We start from the raw sequence: 19,861 nt of genomic DNA, 5'->3' as shown, positions 1-19,861 counted from the left end.
CCGGAGGGTACACAGTATTGGTGCCGGAACGTGGTGGCATCTTGTTGATGGTGGCACTATCTCTATCTATCTATCTATATACCTAGGCTGCTTCCCCCAAGGAAAGGGAGGTAGCCGAGACAGGACGACTCACTCTTCATTTACTCATCCATTCAAACACATTCATTCGCATCTTAGCCCCAAAGGGGAGAACGGACAGATCCTCACCGCATCACACCGCACAAGGGTCAACTGCGCAATGCAAGCAGTGACATCCACAGCAGGGCCCGACAGCAGAACTGGTTTACCCCTGCCACATCATAACAGACCCATCCCCTTACCCGCACCTGACCTGACTAGCTGGCACTAACTTTAAATTAATTTACCCTGGACTAGATTTTGGCCTTCTGAAACTTATTTCTCATGGTTCAGTTGCAGAAAAAGACGATGCTACAGGTCTAAATCTTGTCTGTTATTCTTGTTGGTAACTGATGCAATACTTTAGTGTTAATTTTTTGTTAAATTCGGCATTTATAATGGAGGGTGATAACTTTAGGCCAGGTTAATGATCCTTTAATACAATAATGGCTGCTCTGGTGGTGGTCATGGAAATGTTGGTCTCTCTCTCTCTCAGGGTCAGCAACTACCGAAGAGTGAAAAAACGGAAATAAATTAAAAAGACAATGTTTCCATTTCTGCGATGAATACGCCCAGAGAGACGGATAAGATGGGGGCCAATGGTGATAACATAGATAAAGAGAAAGGACTGGAGGTACAGTAAGAGAAAACCATGAAATGACAGTGTGATAAGAGTTCCCTAGATCACACACACCTTACTCCTCTGTCTACTTGGTATTGCCGAAATAGCAACAAAAGGTTTCTCAAACTGCAGACTTTTAAGGCAAGGATAACATGTCAGAGAGAGAGAGAGAGAGAGAGAGATGTGGTAACATGGATGAAACAGGAAGAAAGGGATTGAGGAAGGATGTAGGCAAAATACGAGGAGAGAGGAGTAGAGGTAGGAAGGTAGTTGGTGAAATGGAAGAACAAGGTAGGCAGTGAGGAAAGAGGGAAGCAAATACAGGAGGGGAACAAGGATATGGGAGGGGAAGAAAAAAAGAATTAGGCAATGGGGGGGAAGGAAGGAGGAAGGTTACATAGGGAATGGAGAAGTGTCTTTTGCCAGGTGCAGGAGAAGAGAAAGTCGGGCAGAGGCGGAATCGGACGAGAAAAAGCAGGAGGAAAAAGTTCACAGTGATGGCGAGAGGCAATGAGGGCAGAGGGGAGGAGGCAGGATGGAATAGTGGAAGCAAGACAGAGACAGAAGCCAGCAGCAAAAAGGCAGGGAGGGAGATATAGAGCATGGCAGAGAGGGAGAGAGAAAGAAACAGGTCAGTGATGGGAAAGGACGGCCAGATGAAGGTGGCAGAAAGGTAGAGAGTGGGGACGAAGGAAGCGACAGGGCAAGAAGGGTGGCAGGGAAGGAGTGTAGGGAGTGCAGGAGGAAGGCAGAGCCAGAAAGGAAGGTAACGAATTAGAAATAGAGAGGGAGGTTGGGTGTGATAGGTGAGGACGGAAGAAAAATGGAGAGGCAGAGAAGTTAGGGAAGTAGAAAGTCAAATGGTGAAGCAGAGAGGAAAGTTGGGAAACAGAGAGGGAGATAACGAAGGAGGGAAGAATGTAGGTAGGTAGAGATGGAGGTAGGGAGGCAGAGAAACAGGTAGGGTGGCAAGAATGGCGGCTGAAAGCAGTGAGGAAACGCATAGACGGAGGAAAATACAGAGGAAGGTAGTGAATGACAGGTGAGGTAGACAGGGGTAGAGAGAAGACACGGGAGGAGGAAAGGAGAGGAAGGAAGAAAGAATGTTAGGGAGGCCAAAAGTAAAAGTCAGGCAGGGACTGAAACAGAGAATTGTTGGGCGCGGCGTGAGGTGTCCTTGTGAATGTGTAACCAGAGGACTTAAGGCTGGACATTGTTTTATGGATATTGCAGAGATAGATAGATAGATAGATAGATAGAGAGAGAGAGAGAGAGAGAGAGAGTTTCTAGCATCATCTTGCATATCAGCGCGACCAAGAGTTGACTCAAGCTATCATCATACTTTATGGAGGCGCTGAGTGTTTGAGTGAGTAGGGGGGTGGGTGGGTGGGGGGTGATTTGAAGGCAAACTCCAGAATGAGGCGTAGGCTAATGGAGTGAAAAGACTGAGGTGTGATACATATTATAAAGAATATTTCACTTGAGAGTATAGACGAGTGGAGACTGGAGGGAAAATTATATGTGATGGACAAAACATGGGAAAGGAGAGAGTGAGTCGTTCAGATGAGACTGGAGTGTGACCAGCCTCGCTCGTCCCTGAATGCCATTATATGAACCATAAATCCCATGCATTGCTGTGATGTAAACCCTTACAGGCTTCATCCTGTGATAGAGGCATACCTCACTAGGCGTCCATGTGGTTATATGGTTAGTACCCAGTGCAATAAATGGCTTCTTGATTAAAGGAAACCGTTTTGTCTTGTCACCCAGTGCAGAGCCAACTGAATGTAACAATTCATCGACTGAAAAGATGAAGGACGTTCCCACTTACCTTTAAAAAAAAAAAAAAAAAAAAAAAAAAAAAAAAAGTCATGGTATTGATGGTCATTGTAATGCTATATAAACACACTTATCATTATGTGGTTTACTGGTAATTTCCCCATCACTGTTATCTTGCCTGACACGTGGCGTAATGAATACCTCGTTGTTGACAAATGTAATTATTGTTCTGACGTACTGCACAAAGGAACCTGCATTATTCACATATTTTTACATAATAGATTTTCTTGCATAATTGGTGTGTGTGTGTGTGTGTGTGTGTGTGTGTGTGTGTGTGTGTGTGCCAGAGGTTGCCAAAATAAATCTAAAAGGTTGTCTCGGGGTGAAAGGGTAAATGGTATACATAGTTATACAGTTATGAGGAAGACGTGATGAACAACATGCTAACATGACGAATACGCGGCTGAACTTGTACATGTTCTGTGTTGACTAATCATCATCATCATCATTTGTGGTAGGTGGGGGTGCCCATCACCCACTCACTCGATGTAGTGCATCCTTCAGGTAACTTTATACTGAGTGAAAATAAAACTGTTATACTTTTATCCAGGAAACCAAACATTACGCCGAGTGTAGCTCGGTGGTCTAGTGGGTTAAGGCGCCTGTAAGGGTTTCCGTCTGAGTAGTGGTTGAGGTATACTGCACACACAATGCCACTCACGGACAAGTGAGGCCTATCCTTGCCTTTAATGTCGTAACTGGGTAGCCCAGCCCAGGGCCACGGCCCCTGTGCTCCTAAGGGGGCAGAAAAAGATTACGCGACGGATAGACGGTTAACAGTAATATTAATATTATGAATATGAACAAAAAAGTGGTAATAAAAAAATAAATAGATAAAAAATAATAATAATAATAACAACAACAACAACAACAACAATAATAATAATAATAATAATAATAATAATAACAATAATAATAACAACAACAACAACAATAATAATAATAATAATAATAATATAAATAATGATGATGATCATCATCATATCATCATCATCATTATCATTATCCCACCCAAAGGAAATGGTAAAAAACACAGGTTGAAAAAGTGTAGCATTTGAGAGAACATACTTTATTCAGCACACACTTGAATGGTCTGTTATAAGAGAGGAAGGTTTACCCAGGAAGTCAGTGTGTGGAAGAATTATACCTGCAGATGTGAATGTCGTTTATTCAGGACCGATAATGTACCATTTTCGTAATGGCTAATTCATAGCGATTATTTTCTGTTTTGGAGAATCTTTCGATGTGGGTGTGGTAAGTACAGCTTCATTAACCCATTCACTATGAGAGACCTTTGCCTACTTGAACAGTGTCTTCTAAAGACAGTCAGAATAAATTACACATTACATTATCGCACTGAACGTGTTGATAAACATTTCCATGTGTGGTTATGATTTTTCTAGTTGAACAGTTCGCGCCACTGTGGAATAAACACACAGTGCAATCTGTACTCATTTTTTTTTTTTTTTTTTTTTTTACTTTTTAGGCGGGATGCGAGAATTGCGAGATCCTGTCCCCGAGCCAAAATTATTATTGTCTGTCCATCTATCTATCTATCTATCTATTGCCAGACGCCTAATCCCGTAAGAGGTGGCCACAAACTAAATTGCCTCCAAGTCCCTCGGTCCCCCGTCATTTCATTTTCCTGCTCCCAGCTTACACCCATCTTTCATACATTTCTCCACTCCATCCCTCTATCTCATCTATGGCCTCCCCCTCCCTGTCCCCCTCCCCACCTCATTCAATACACTCTCTTCGATAGTCTCTCGCTCTACATCCTCTACACATGGCCAAACCACCTCAGTGCATTTCTCCTAACGCCTTCTGTCACATCCACATCCACACCGTAGCACTCCTTCACTTCCTCATATTTCGGTCTGTCTCTCCATGTAACTCCATATGCTCCTCCTACATAACTCATTTCCACTACTCCCACTCTTGACTTGTGTCCTTCCAACAAGGTCCAAGTTTCACTTCCATAGTTAGAGTTGGTATCACATTACTGTCATGCAGTGACCTTTTTACTTCCATGCTCACTTCCCTGTTTCTAATAACTGTTTTCAATGAACCAGCAACCTTTCTTCCTTGCTGTGCCCTTTCAAGCACTTCACCCTCTAAACTTCCATCCTTACTCATAACATTACCCAAGTACTTAAATGCACTCACATTTTCCATTTCCTCCTCATCCAACTTCTTTGTACATCCAGTGACTTATTTTCTCTCAAAGATCATAACATTACTCTTCCCTACATTCACCTTTAGATTCCGTTTCTTACACACTTTACCAGACACATTCACCAAGCCTTGCAGTTCCCCTCCGTCTTCACTTAACAACACAATATTATCTGCAAACAACAGTCCAGGGAGTTTCCAAACACTGCATTCTCTCATTAGGGGCACTCCAACATCCACTGTCCTACCCTGCATCTCTTTTGTGACCCTCTCCATATACAGACTGAAAAACCATGGAGACATGACACATCCCTCTTTCAATCCAACATTCAGGCTGAAAAAATCACTCAGTTCACTATCCAATAGCACTGCAGTCTTAGCACCCTCATACATACTCTTCAAGGCATTCAACAAATTCCCATTTACTCCAAATATTCTTAATACTTTATGCATTCCTTGTCTATCCACCTTGACATATGCTTTCTCCAAATTCATGATGGTTCCATACAACTTACATCCCTTCTCTAGTAACTTCTCCATTAAAGATCTAAGAATGAAAATCTGATCTACACAACCTCTTCACTTCCTAAAACATCCCTGTTCTTCTCCAACTAATTCCTGTTATTTCCCTAACTCTGTCAATAAATATCCTACCGTATACTTTTCCCATTACACTAAGAAGGCAAATGCCCCTATGATTACCACACACTTCTTTTTACCCTATTCCTTTGTACACAGGAATAATTATACCTGACTTCCAATCCTCCAGGACTCTACCTTCCTCCCAGGCCAATCCGCACAACTTCCATATCCATTCTTATCTCTCCCCCATGCTTCATTATTTCACCACACACTCCACCAATTCCTTGGGCTTTCCCCATTTTGACTTTCTTCATTCCTTCCACTACTTCCATCCTATTAATTCCTTCTTCTCTTCACACCTCCCTCCTCCTCCCAGCCATTCTCCAGCCATTTACACTCGCATTACTTTCATTCTTTATGTTCAACAATTCCTTTAAGTGTTCACTTTATCTGCTTACGTGTTTTCCCTTCTCCACTGGCAATATACCATTATTATCTTTCACTCCCCGTCTTACTTCTTTATCACCCTAACTCTCTTTACCTCCTTCCAGATGATTTTCTTACATTCCCACCATTTTACACTTAAATTCCCTCCCAATTCCTCATCCACTCTCTTCTTACTCTCATTTACTAATCTTTTAATCTCTCCCTCCTTCTCTACATATTACTCTCTCTTCTGTGTCTCAGCTTCCTCCACTCCACTGTTTCTCATCCACTCACTATATGCTTTGTTCCTTTGTGCCACAGCCTGTGTCACCTCTTCATTCCACCATGCTGTTCCTTGCACTCCCTTTCGTCTTCTCTTCACCCCACACACCACCTCAAATGCTGCACAGACTTCTGTGAATATCATGCCCACACCTTCCACGTTACTACATGTCAGGAACATAGTATTATAAAGCTGACGAATCCCAACCTTTTGCTATTGGTTTGAGAACTCTCGAAGAGAAGAAATTAATCTATTTACCCCAATGTGTGACAAATGAAGTGATATCTCCATTATATTTAGACAATTGTTTCTGAAATGGATTCCCTCGTAATGACATGCTGGCTGTGAAAAGGATCAGTTGATTATCCTTAACTGCATTGTCAAGTTCAGCCAAGGCTATTATCGTCGTGTAATTGGTTAGAGTCTGGTAATTACACTTCTATTTACAAACTCGATTAATCTACTTGTTGAGATCTACAATCCGGACATAAAGAGGTGTCTGAGTATGGTAATAAGATGTGTCAGAAGATGATGTTGTGTTACTGTGGTGAGGAATTACCACAGTGACAGACCACAATCACCACCACTACAAGGTGTTCACACAAGCACACCACACCCATACGACTCACTGTGGTTTTAAGACATAAGAGAGAAAATGTGATGGAAAAATGAAGGAGAAAGGAATCCATTCTTTACTCTCCTTTTTGCATCCTGTTTCCAACATTTCCATCACCACCACCAGTGCCACCACCAGTATACTCTTTTCAAATTGGTTTGGCGTAAAACTGTTATTTGTCCATCATCAGTGCTGTATTGCGGCAAAATTTTAACACGAATATTATGCCTGGCTCCCTCTCATTCTTCACTTTTCGTTCCTGTACCAGTCTCTTCCTTTCCACCTTCTTATAATTCTTTGTATATAATTCCATTTAATTCCTTCCATAACCATTTTTAAAGAATCTAGCCAGTCGATTCTTTGTCTTTCTACCCCAAAATGTCGCTTTATTTGAATTTTTGTGGAGTCAGCTCTTTACGTGTGTTAGGCACCCACCAACAGTCCAACGCATGGCTTCACACACTCACACACACACACACACACACACACACACACACACACACACACACACACACACACACACACACACTTACTGTACGTACGGTAACCCTAGTGCACTAACACACACACACACACACACTTACTGTACGTACGGTGACACTATTGCACTATAGTCGCGGCGCACTACTCTGAGGCTGTCATTATAGTGCCCTGGCAACATATCCATCAACGGTGCTTCCGATTTCGTGTATACTGTTATATGATACGCCTGTGATTTGTTTATAATATGTTCGTGTATACTAAGGCTCGTGTATAATATATTTTTGATAATATGATTCGTGAATAATATGATACGCCTGTGATTAGTTTATAATATGTTCGTGTATACTAATGCTCGTGTATAATGTATTCGTGTTTAATAATATGATTCGTGTATAATATGATACGCCTGTGATTTGTTTATAATATGTTCGTGTATACTAATGCTCGTGTATAATGTATTCGTGTTTAATAATATGATTCGTGAATAGTATGATACGCCTGTGATTTGTTTATAATATGTTCGTGTATAATAATGGTTGTGTGTAATGTATTCGTGTATAATAATATGATTCGTGTATAATATGAAACAAAACTGGACGTGCTTTTGACAGGTAGGTTGCCAAGGTACGATAATGACAACCTCAGAGTCGTGCGCCGCGACTATAATACTGTATCGTCGATATTAAGGCATATTAAAGATATCCCATTCAGGACTGGAGTCATTTTTTTTTTTTTTAGTACATTTCAGTGGACTATATGGATTAGATGTGAAAATTTGTAGCAAAACCTGTATGTTTAAAATTTAACTACTCACAGCCACGAAAGCAAACGTAATTTTGTGAATAAAATTTACTCACTAAATATCTGACCACCATCTGCCTTCCTTCTTCCCACGGTGTCGTTACCAAAATTCGGGTCACAAGTCAGATTATTTCTTCCTCGACGAAGAATGAAAAAATAATAACCCAATGACCTCTCCATATAAGGAAAGGTCCCACCATAATCCAAATGCCATCAAAATCAACACAGGGATGTAGCGCCCCCCATTGTTAGAGTCAGTAATATCCCAGGGTGTGGCAGCATCACCCAGTGGCGCGGCGCCCCCCATTGTTAGTGTCAGTAATATCCCAGGGTGTGGCAGCATCACCCAGTGGCGCGGCGCCCCCCATTGTTAGTGTCAGTAATATCCCAGGGTGTGGCAGCATCACCCAGTGGCGCGGCGCCCCCCATTGTTAGGGTCAGTAATATCCCAGGGTGTGGCAGCATCACCCAGTGGCGCGGCGCCCCCCATTGTTAGTGTCAGTAATATCCCAGGGTGTGGCAGCAACACCCAGTGGCGCGGCGCCCCCATTGTTAGAGTCAGTAATATCCCAGGGTGTGGCAGCATCACCCAGTGGCGCGGCGCCCCCCATTGTTAGTGTCAGTAATATCCCAGGGTGTGGCAGCATCACCCAGTGGTGCAGCGCCCCCCATTGTTAGTGTCAGTAATATCCCAGGGTGTGGCAGCATCACCCAGTGGCGCGGCGCCCCCATTGTTAGTGTCAGTAATATCCCAGGGTGTGGCAGCATCACCCAGTGGCGCGGCGCCCCCCATTGTTAGTGTCAGTAATATCCCAGGGTGTGGCAGCATCACCCAGTGGCGCGGCGCCCCCCATTGTTAGTGTCAGTAATATCCCAGGGTGTGGCAGCATCACCCAGTGGCGCGGCGCCCCACCGTGTTAGTGTCAGTAATATCCCAGGGTGTGGCAGCATCACCCAGTGGCGCGGCGCCCCCCATTGTTAGTGTCAGTAATATCCCAGGGTGTGGCAGCATCACCCAGTGGCGCGGCACCCCCATTGTTAGTGTCAGTAATATCCCAGGGTGTGGCAGCATCACCCAGTGGCGCGGCGCCCCCCATTGTTAGTGTCAGTAATATCCCAGGGTGTGGCAGCATCACCCAGTGGCGCGGCGCCCCCCATTGTTAGTGTCACTAATATCCCAGGGTGTGGCAGCATCACCCAGTGGCGCGCCGCCCCCATTGTTAGTGTCAGTAATATCCCAGGGTGTGGCAGCATCACCCAGTGGCGCGGCGCCACCCATTGTTAGTGTCAGTAATATCCCAGGGTGTGGCAGCATCACCCAGTGGCGCGGCGCCCCCCATTGTTAGTGTCAGTAATATCCCAGGGTGTGGCAGCATCACCCAGTGGCGCGGCGCCCCCCATTGTTAGTGTCAATAATATCCCAGGGTGTGGCAGCAGCATCCAGTTGCTACCGCCATCGCTGAGCCCAGTACTCATACAATGACCCTAATGACAGCCAACACTACCTCACCGCAACAGCCATAATGGTATTTATACTGAGAGATTTGCAGGACAAAATACTAAATTAGCCCGGTTATTTAATCAATACGTTTTATTTGGAAATTATAACTCTGTAAAGATGCATAGTTTAGTGTTCTATCCGAAATACTGTAATCGTTGTGTGTGTGTGTGTGTGATCCCCCCGAAAAGGGAAAGAGGAATTAGATGAAGCTTGGCAGGCTGCTTACAAGAGGGTCACAGATGAGCCGGTTTCAGTTTCTTGTGGAAAGAAATTTTCTGAAAGGATGTTATGACCACAAGTTGTTCCAATTGCATTGTTTGTAGTGGACAGCTATTGGGCCTCGAGGCACTTGATCCTTGCGTTGAGGCACAAATCGCTGATTTCGGACAAAAAATAGAACGATCCAGACTCTGATTTTATTTTAGCTTACTGAGCGGCCCGTTATGGCCGCGAAGTGCTTACAAAGTACTTTATTTTTGAGTAATGCATTGTCTGCTTACAAGTGTGTTACTGATTAAGATGATGAGCTAATACGATTCACATGAGATACGAGGAAGAAACTGATATTCGCTGATCCTTAAATATTTGTTAGTTAAATATGCGTCCTGAAGCATAAGGAATTTTGTTTTTCTTGATAGAAATATTTAGGCTAAAAAAAAAGAGATACAAATATTAGTTAACAGCAATTTCATTTACTCTTATTTGCGCAATTTTGAGTATCGATTAGATTTCGAGTTGGTAACGATTCAAGTTCGCTGTAATTATTCACTTGAAGTTTTCGAAAGACTAATAAACATATTTGAAATACTATTTCCTATTCTGTGTCATTTTACCTGGTAAACGATAACACTCCACCAAATTATGTGGGCACAGTTATCAGTATGTTTTACATATCCTTCAGATAAAGGCCGGTTTAGGACTAAGTTGGCGTAAAATCCATTTACAGTTATGAAATCTGTATAACAATGTATAAATGGTATAGATCCATATGTTGTTGGTAGTAGCGTATGATTAGGAGAAAAATAATGAGAAATGAATACAGCGGAAACGCAATGCTGGCAGCCTGTATGGACTGACAGCTTCAAAGGATCAGACAGTCAGACGATGAAGGGGAGCTGGGGATTAATTTAGGGTTAATTGGTAACACTTAGGAGGGGCTGACGAAATGATCAGTGGTAATATTAAAATCAAGGGAAGAACGGAAACACAGAAGTCATTAGTCAGATTACTAGATTTAGAGCCAAGTGAACGTTATAGCGTAAAACTGTAACATGTGCAGGTGAGGTATTACCAGCTACCCACTCTCTCTCTCTCTCTCTCTCTCTCTCTGTAACATTTCTTTCTCTTCTTATTTTCTGAACGACCTGACTAAAAGCTTCTTCCTCCTAGCCATTATATCTCACATCCTGGGTGCCCCTTCCTTCCTTCCTCTGCTTCCCTCCCAGTGCCTCTCCTCCTCTTAAAACCCTCAGCATTTCTCCCTCCTCCTGCCCTCCGCCCTCCTCTCTTTTCCTCCTCCCCTTGCGTCTCGGTGTCAGCCTTCTTCCTCTCACAATTCCCCCTCCCATCCCTCCGTTTCTCTCATTCCCAATCACCCCTACATATTTCCCATCTTCTGCTTTCCCCTCGGTCTCTCTTCCTCCTCATCTCATGCCTCGACACGCGCACAACTTTCCTCTTTCTCTCTCACCCCCTTCATCCCATTTCATTCACTCCCTCACATCCTCTTCTCCTCCCCCTCCCATCCCACATGTTACTCACCTTAAGTCTTATGCCCTCTCCTCTCCCCCATCATTTTTCACTACCTCCTCCCTAGCCACTAAGGTCTCTTTGCTTCCCATCCGTCCCTCACTTCTCCAACTTGCTTCTCTTATTCATCCTCCATCTCCTCATCCTTCCTCCTCCCATCTCCATCTCTTCTACTCCACTCCTTTCCTCTCTCTATCTCCTCTCCGCCCACCTCCTTACTTTCCACACTCCTCCGCCATGAACAGCAAGAGTCCATTTGTGTCCTGGCATTTACTTTTGCAAATGCTGGCCTTCTGCAGCTCCCACCTGCCCCACCTTTCACACCGGTACTATACAGTAGGTGTGCGCGTGGACTGATCCATATCACGTTATCACTAACAATTTAACTGTATATACAGATCTGTTTTGAGCGTGCTTGGAGATGTAATATGTTATTTAAATATCTGGATATATTTCATATCGTATGTATTTTTATAACACTGAATCACCATCCCTTCAGATAACAGAGAAAGGATACTAACCACCCACATACAGAATACAACTCCTTTGCGTGTGAAGTCTCCAACATACAACTCTACTGAACAGAGTGGACGCAAATGGAATATCGCCTTATCAACTTCCCCTCCATTACTGACTCCCTTCAGCCTCTCTCCCTTCGCCACTGTGTTAAATAATTATCTTTTTACTATGGCTACCTCACCTGTAACTGCTCTTCCGAACTCTCTGCATACACCGGGAGCATAACACCCGTCTGCAAGTGAACTATTTTTTGTCCAGAACTATTGCAAGAGTTAACTAGCACTCTTAGTTCTTAATAATGCATCAGGTCAACTCTGGAACTGTCTTCCTTAATATCTGTTTTCCTCTGCTCATGACCCCTAGTCTTTTAAACACATTGTGTTCTGATATCTCTCAGAATGAACTGATCTTCAATCTGGCTCTCTTTTGTTTAGTATATGTTGGACAGAACCACATTTCCTGGCTTGAAGCCTTTGGTTCTTTCTCTTTTGCACAAGAAAACACTAACACACAGACCCGACTGCCGCTAAACCCCTGTCAACACCAACCACCTATTTTCCCGAAGTTACGTGTTTGCTCCTTGAATTTTTTCCCCTTGGATATATATATCTCTGTGGTTGAGTGTGTGTTTTCGTACACGGGTGAACCAGGGTTCGCGTCCCACCAGGGTAATAAACTTTGGGAGTGTTCACCAGCCACGTACAACTTTGGCGGAAACAAAGGGTGCTGTGGTTGAACCAGTGTCGCTTACTGTAAAGTATGCTTGCACCCAGTCGGCTTGCGCGGGCCGACCACACTTGGTTCACAGACTACACACACATCCAAAGCCACTACAACACAACAAGTACACATACAAGCACTTCTAACCCTACATACAATTTCTACCAGACAGCCTAAGCCACTTGGTAGAGATACATTGGGTGTATCGTCCCGACTTCGATCGGGATAGGCCGGTCCTGGAGTGGATACTCAAACGCTGCTGCTGGTGATGATGATGATGATATATATACAGAGAGAGAGAGAGAGAGAGAGAGAGAGGAGGGGAGGAAGATGTGGGAATGGAAATCAAGCCTAAAGGTAAACAGTGGCGTGTTTTTCTGGGCTGAAGCACTAAAACAGGGATGGGGAACCTTTCTCCTATTAAGGGCCATTAGGATGTTTTTAACATCATTAGCAGGCCATACAAAAGTATCAACTGAAAATCAACTGTAGCCCAGTACATTATATATATATATATATATATATATATATATATATATATATATATATATATATATATATATATATATATATACCGGTATATATGCCTTCGTGAGTTTATGAAATTGCATTTATGAATTGCCTCGCGGGCCTGATTAAATGGTCTTGCGGGCCTTATATGGCCCGGAGGCGGAACATTCCCCACCCCTGCGCAGAACAAACTGTTTGACAGTCTGTTTTTGTTTGCTGTAGTGGTGACGGATGATCTAGTAGTTAAAGGCACTGGTCGAGAGATGGCTTTGATTTTTATACTTAACTTCATGTCTTACAATAACTTTGTAAGTGCTTGTAGAGAAGTTTTGTAGATCAGTTATACATATAATAGACTCGTGGACGAGTGGTTGTTATACGTGAGTAGTTTTGTAAGTAGATAATCTTCGTTCCCATTGTCATGCAATGACAGGAGAGGTAAAGGTGAGTATGGGACTATTTTTATTTGTCTTGGAAATATTAACAAAGTCTCTCACATACGAGTGAAGTATAGAGTCCCGCAAGCTAACCTCCCTGTCTCGCTCTCTCTCTCTCTTCCATCCTCTCGCCCATGTTGCTAGGCTCCTTCTCCCTACTACCTGTCGGTTCTATGGCCTGTCTCCTTCTGAGCTCTGCTTCCTAAATTCTGGTGTAGCAGGGGTCGTGTCACGTGTGTTACACTGTTGTTGGAATGTTCTAGAAACCTATGTGTGAGTATGCATGTGTATGGTCACTAGGCACTGTCGTGTGCCCATAAAGCATTCCTTGAGTTAGAGTGTGTAAGCATGTTTAGCATTGCTCGATTCTAGCAGACACAATACCTCTGACTTGCTGCTTCTATCTGTCTGTCTATCTATCTGTCTATCTATCTATCTATCTATCTGTCATGTTTTCTATAATTAATTGAATTTATAATATGGAGTCCTAACATTGCTCGGTCATGCCTGGAGGTCCTCCGACAGTAATTATCATTGACATATGCTAATCTATTAGTACATAATATTGATTATAATATTGTATACATACAATATTCATAGTAAATTGCAACGATCTAGTAATATTACATATTAAACAATTTGTATACATATTTGAATAAATGCAATGGTTGTTGAATGACATTTTGTAAGATGTGTATGTATAACAGACATACGCATATAATTGTGCAATGGTAATACTGCTAGGTTATTACATTACATATTGAGTTATCCCTTTAGTAATGTCTAATATTTCACCTAACTTGTATGATGATTCTGGTAATACAGAATTGTGGTAAAATTGTATGATTTTACATAATATTGTAGTAACATTGTGGTAATACATAATTGTAACATTGTGAATTGTTACATAATTGTATTGTAATTGTTACATTGCAGTAACATTGTAGTAATACATAATTGTAACATTTTATGAATTGTTACATAATATTGTGGTAATGCATAATTGTGTTGGCCTTATAACTGTAGTTACATTTTGTTAATACAACTGTTACATAATTGTGTTGGCCTTATAATTGTAGTTAAAGTTACATAAAAGTTACATCTTGTGCAACTGTTACATAATTGTTACATATTGTTTGTAGTTACATAATTGTAGCAAGTGTAGCATAATGCAATCGTTTGTCGTTACATAATTGTTACATATCGTTTGTAGTTACATAATTGTAATAATTGCAGTCCTGACATTGAATCCGGTCATGCTGTGGTCGATGATATGATGTGCCAAGCCACTAGCTTGTGGAGACAACAATTTGCTTTTTTGTTTGTAGTTTATGTGGTATTTTGGCATTTGTAGTAACACTTACACTTATTTTCATTTGTTTGTCATGTGATCGTACTGTATTTTTTTTTTTTTTTTTTTGTATGTATTGATTTTCTATAGTTTGCTTTTCTTCGTTTGTCTACGCTTTTTCGGTGTTGTTTGAGGTTGCATAATTGCTGGCTAATTCCCTTGGGACCTTTTTTAAGGTTTAATTTATATTGCACAGATATTACTGAAAATGATATTATATAGCTCCATATTTTGTTATTTTATATATAAAAAATATATATATATACACTATATACAGTATTAACTATATACACTGACTTGTTGTTCACTTGTACCTATCGTGGGTAATATGTGCGTCAGCACTGTGTGGGAATCTTTTTCACGATTGTGTTGAAGATGTTGCTCATTCTTGCTAACGTTATTTGTGTTGGCCATTTTTTATTCTTTTCCTGGTTTTCCCTGTAACTTAATTTGTCTGTTTCCACTAGGCAGCTTTAACTAATAAATGTTTAATACAGTTCTTTTAATCACTCACTGAGTACCTGTGATGGTATATTTTCTTTATCACTTTGTAGATGTAATAATGTATAGCTGTATGTATGAAACACGTATTTTATGTAGGTATACATGGTAACACTCGTTGGTAGTAAATAAATGCTATAATTAATGAATGAATATATACAGTGTAGAATATTTATTGTTGGTGCAAGTATTTAATGATTGAATTGTGAAGATAATTGAAGTAGGTATGTGTACTTAAGCTGTAATTATACAGCAGGTTTTATATGTTTGTGCAAAATGTGTTGTCTATCACTGTGTATCGTATGAACGAAGTAACTATGTAACTCACTAATTTTTACCGTGGTGGAAATGGTGTTGCAGTATATGCTGTCTATCACTGTGTATCGTATGAATGAAGTAACAATGTAAATCACTAAGTTTCACCGTGGTGGAAATGGTGTGAGTGGTGTTGCACGTGGTGATAACGTTGTCCATCGCGGGTTGATTGACGTGATGTCGTCTCAGCAAGCACGTATGATGACTTCCCACACTGGTGAGTGAATGAGTAGCGATGAGTAACTTGAGTGAAGATGAGTGAGAAAGATGAGTTGTGAATATGGGCTTGGTATTTGCATCGTCGTCTTGACCTCTTCACTCCTGTGTCAGCGGTGGAGGTTGGGTGGAGGTAGCAGAGAGAGGAGGGTGAGGTCTGGTGGTTGTGAGTTGTGAGTCGTGTCTCACTCTTCGTTTGTTTGTTTTGTTTTTCTTTCCCGAGGTATTCTCAGTCCTTTTCTCTTGTGATGTTCTCGTTGTGGGATGAAGACTGCCGCAACTTGTAGGTGCATGTAGAAGATTATACAGATGACTTGTAGAGTTGTTATTTATAGTTGATTTCATATGGTTGTAGTTCGTTGGTTCGTCGTAGAAATTGCATGATTGTTTGTATCAGTACACTGGCTCTTGGCCGCTGAATGGGCTTCCCGACACTACCTTGAACCTATACCGGCAGCTAAGAAGGAACAAGGCAAAACAAATTGCCACGTTTGTTTACAGAGTGCAAGAAGAGAGTCGCAGGTGACAGAGGTGACCAATTGGTGTAGAGAGTGTCGTGTGGCTCTGTGTTTAGGGGAGTGTTTCAGAGACTTCCACTCTCTCAAACGCTACTAGGCAGGAAACCTGATAATCCTTTATATTTTTATTTCTTATTTTCCCAATATGATTTTCTTATTCTCGTTAGGGTAAACTCTTCATCTCAAGGGGTTGCTGTAGTATGTATAAACCCCAGCACTACAAGATGTCACCTCCCACTGAGTAAAATTGTTTGAAAGTAGCAGGAATAAAATACAAATGACATCATTGTAGTGAAGAGTGAAGGTGGTGTTACAGTAGTAGTTCTTCACACAACTTTTCCTTGGCAATGCGTTCTTGGTACCATTATTATTTTTTTTTTGTATTTATTTACTTGTTTTTTAGCACTTGGGTAATAATCTGGTAGGTGGTGGCGACCATCATCCACTCACTTGATGTAGTGCTACCTACCTCTTCCTGAGCCTTTATCATTCTTTTTCTGTGTCTGTCCTCCTCTATTCCAATTTCTCCCATCTCTCCTGTCACTTCTTATTGCTTTTCTTTCCTTCACAGGTGGCTTTACATTGAGTGACAAGCCAAATGGTTTCCTGTAAGCCAAGAAACCATTTACAACGCTGGGTGGTTACCATATAACCAATCCATACGTGCTCCCTACATGTCAACAAGTGGGTTGGTGGAGGGTTAGTTCCCCTCCCTGTAAAATAAGTAACTCAAAGTCAAGTGGCCATCCCCTACGGGATTATGGCGTCTGGCAATAGATAGAGAGATAGATAGACATTGTTAAACTACTGGCAAGGCATCGTGTGATCACTTCACCTCCACATCAGCGTGATGATCGGGGAGACGGAGGGGGCTGGTTGGAGAGAATACTGTCAGGAGCTGGTTGTGAGTTGTTGGTTGTAAGAGTTTTTTTTGTTTTCAATCTTGATAATGCAGAATCAACTGTACACTCGTAGACTCGTAAACTCGTAGGCTTGTAGACTCAGGCTTGTAGCTTGTATTTTGTAGGAATTCACTGTAGATTCGTAGACGAGGTTCGTACGTTCGCTGCCGCCATATCTTACAATAACTTTGTAGCTTCTTGTAGTGGAGTTTTGTAGATCAGTTATACATATATTAGACCCGTGGACGAGCGGTTGTTATACGTGAGTAGTTTTGTAAGTAGATAATCTTCGTTCCCATTGTCATGCAATGACAGGAGAGGTAAAGATGAGTATGGGACTATTTTTATTTGTCTTGGAAATATTAACAAAGTCTCTCACATACGAGTGAAGTATAGAGTCCCGCAAGCTAACCTCCCTGTCTCGCTCTCTCTCTCTCTTCCATCCTCTCGCCCATGTTGCTAGGCTCCTTCTCGCTACTACCTGTCGGTTCTATGGCCTGTCTCCTTCTGAGCTCTGCTTCCTAAATTCTGGTGTAGCAGGGGTCGTGTCACGTGTGTTACACTGTTGTTGGAATGTTCTAGAAACCTATGTATGAGTATGCGTGTGTATGGTCACTAGGCGCTGTCGTGTGCCCATAAAGCATTCCTTGAGTTAGAGTGTGTAAGCATGTTTAGCATTGCTCGATTCTCGCAGACACAATACCTCTGACTTGCTGCTTCTATCTGTCTGTCTATCTATCTATCTATCATGTTTTCTATAATTAATTGTATTTATAATATGGAGTCCTAACACCTGCCTCGAAGAAGCTGCTGGAGTTTTTTTTTTTTTTTTTTTTTTTTAACATCTCCATGAGCCACCTTTTTCATCTATCTCGCACTTATGATCTTCAGAAACAAAGTGCTTCACTCCCATAAATATAAGCTGCTGTACGAAAGCCACACCACACCACAGCACATTACACCATGCAGCATTTCACATCGCACCACACAAAATTACCCTCCCATACACAACACAGCAATTGAAGGGTTCTGAAACTCCCAAATAGAGTACCAATGGCGTAGATTGACCATGTATCCTCAGAATGTTCAGGAGTTAGGTGGACAAGCACTGGACCCGTACACCTCAAAAGGGTGATACAGAACTGGGTGTTCTTAACATTGCTATATGTTACGAGACATCAACAATGGCCTGATGTTTATGTGGCCTCATGTAGATTTAGTATAATGTTATTCTGCACTTTTTGTCATAATTATACTATAAATCTTAGTAGTGTGAACAAATTTTGATAGTAAATTATACAGACTTGTTTTTTAATGACATCGATCTACGATTGCACAGTCATCCACACTAAATTCTCTCCTCACATGAAACAGCTCAAGTAAAAGGGCAAACTAGAGAGTATGATTCAATTCACTCAAGGAGAACTTGAAGCCATGCGCAACTCAGTCACTCCCGTAATTGAACTAATCAAAATATAAAAACCTTAAAAATGAAAATAAAAAGTAGACACCCTTAAAAACAGAATGAACAGCAGCAGGTTCTGTAGATAAGAAATATCTTCATAACCAATTCCAAGCACGAGGACCATATGAGATTTCAAATATCCACTTAAAATACATAAGCCTCAATGTCTTGCTGAAACCATATTTTCCCCGTGATTTAAAATCAAATCCTTGATGTCTAGGAAAAAAAGAAACCATCATCCTCAGACTCAAACCAAAAATACTTTCTAACAGTTCCGCGTCATAATGATCAATATCGCTGCTTTGCACACACCCAGATATCATGGACAAATTAATCTTCAAGGACACCACCTTCTGAATCCTTGTGTCTGACTTCCTTCATGGAATCTGACCTAAACACTCAACCACCGCCAACGACTCCAGCTTAATTCAGCTCATCCTCCATAGCTTCAACAAGAAACAGTCAAGGTTAAGAACAGATACCTTTTGATCAATTACAAGAACACACTGTAATGAATAAAATCATTGACACAACCTTGGAAGAATATGACATAATATTGGCTAACCATCTTCCTCTCTGGAAGACAAACCAGGTCCTCTACCAAAGCCAAATACTATCCATTCGTGTTCTACGGAGACAAGGTGCTCTCCTTGCCCAATTTGAAATCAGTAGCCCACTTCTTCATTGTGGAATAACAAAGTCCTCACCAAGAGTGCTGATCATGTCTTCGTGGATTTCATTGGGGGCCATACCCTTTTTTTGTATGTACTTGATCACAGCATAGGCTTCTTGCATGCCTATTTTCGGTTTTGTTCTTACCTACCTAATTTCAAAGGGCCTCACCAGTAAACAAAAAATAAATAAATAAAAAAATAAAACTCTGATTTCTCGAGTATAGTCATACGAGGTTTTATAGTATGCAGTATTACCCAAACGTTGTGTTTACTTCCCTGGTTTTGGGATGAGGCTGAGAACTTTTTGAAGGAGCTATAGGCAGTGTCACAACTGTACGAAACTTAGGAAAAAAAAAAAAGTGTGAGATGAAGGAGTTAAACAATTCATTAACCCATTAGTTCCCAGGATACCTGTAAGAGGGACTTTGCTATAAGGTTACTAAGCGTACCATCCTCCGCCTATAGGCTCGTAGTTGAGAAGCTCATAGGTCCGTACCCTGGGATTTCCGCCTCTATGAGCTTTTGAAAATTCCGAGTACCGT

Source organism: Coenobita brevimanus, chromosome 109, assembly GCF_032717465.1.
Source record: "Coenobita brevimanus isolate Jiangsu-jjx chromosome 109, ASM3271746v2, whole genome shotgun sequence".
Lineage (NCBI taxonomy): Eukaryota > Metazoa > Arthropoda > Malacostraca > Decapoda > Coenobitidae > Coenobita > Coenobita brevimanus.
The sequence above is the reverse complement of the archived record's forward strand: the minus strand, read 5'-3'. Positions refer to the sequence as shown.